The sequence below is a fragment of the Gekko japonicus genome, unplaced genomic scaffold (assembly GCF_001447785.1).
Source record: "Gekko japonicus isolate JY-2015 unplaced genomic scaffold, Gekko_japonicus_V1.1 scaffold1540, whole genome shotgun sequence".
Classification (NCBI taxonomy): domain Eukaryota; kingdom Metazoa; phylum Chordata; class Lepidosauria; order Squamata; family Gekkonidae; genus Gekko; species Gekko japonicus.
In genome coordinates, this window is record NW_015169220.1 from 176,192 (window position 1) to 177,395 (window position 1,204).

Genomic DNA, 1,204 nt, shown 5'->3' on the forward strand with positions numbered 1-1,204 from the left:
TTCCGCAGGGCCTGCAAGACGGAGCTCTTCCACCAGGCCTTCAATTAGGAGCCGCCCACATTACCATCAATGACCACTATTAATATCTGTGGTGGAGGCTGGCTGCAGTGAGATCAAGCCAAACTGCCTAGGAGCTTGTAATTGCCTGAGCCTGCATGACATGTTACGCCATCTTGGTTAATAATCACTGAGTGCACTTTAATCGGAAATTGTTGATTGTATAAATGTTTTAACAGTGTTAAACGTTTTAAGTTTTAAATGTGTTGACTGTATATGAACCTTGGCACACTGTGCCAGGCAATGTGAGCCGCCCTGAGCCCACTTGCGGGGAGGGTGGGTTATAAATACAATAAATAAATAAATAAGCAGATGAGATGATGTCTTGACTGGATCTTCCCAGTGGAATTCTGTAGTACTGGAAGAAGGGAGCTCCCGATCGCCGCCGAAGGCAATGGCGGTCAGGGGCTGGTTTGCCGCCGCGGGGAAGGCGGGGACGGAAGCAGCGTCCCAGCGCAGAGAGCTGGGACGTGGGGGGGCGGAGCCGGCCTGGCTAGGCTCGGCTCCGCTCCCGCCCCTCTGGGCAGTTGCAGCACCGGGAACTGGGGGGGTCTTCAGGAATGGCTTGCGGGCTATTAAGGCCCCGGGTGGGGAATGAGGACCCCCTCTGGGAGCCTCTTGGGTTAAGCTCCTCTCTGCAAACTGTAGGGTTTCAGGGGTAGGCACTCCCGGGAGGTGACCCGTGGCTGGGCTGCTGGTCGCAAGCCAGGTTAATGGCCCAAGACCGGGGTCGGTGCCTCGCCCAGATATATCAGACAAGGAGGCTGGTCAGCCTGACGCCTGCCTTGTCTGTTCCGCTACTTAGGAAGTGCTCCCTTGCCGGTTGCTATTAATAAATTGTATATAGTTAATAAAGTGGCCCTTGTTTAATCCAATATGGTTGTCCGTCTCGTTATTCCCGCTGTGGGGGCAATTAAACTGCTTCTCCCTTCCCCACATGGCCTTAGTTTGAATTGGAATGCTCCTTTCCTCCAAGTAGTACGGGATCACTGCCATTGACTTTCGGATGGTTTATCTGAAGTCACAGCAGACTGTCGAGAAAAGCTTGAAAAGCATCTGCACGTGGCTGGTATTGAGAGTATTCTTGTCATACTCTCAACAAGTGGGAGATGACAATTCTGAAGAGAAGACTTGTTTTAATCCGTAT

At 52.0% G+C, this 1,204-nt stretch overlaps 1 protein-coding gene across 2 annotated transcripts in view; it reads left to right on the forward strand.

Annotated features, from left to right (window-relative positions):
* The window catches only part of LOC107114809, a 27,908-nt gene that overhangs the window by 13,078 nt on the left and 13,626 nt on the right, over positions 1-1,204 (forward strand). The window lies entirely within an intron of this gene.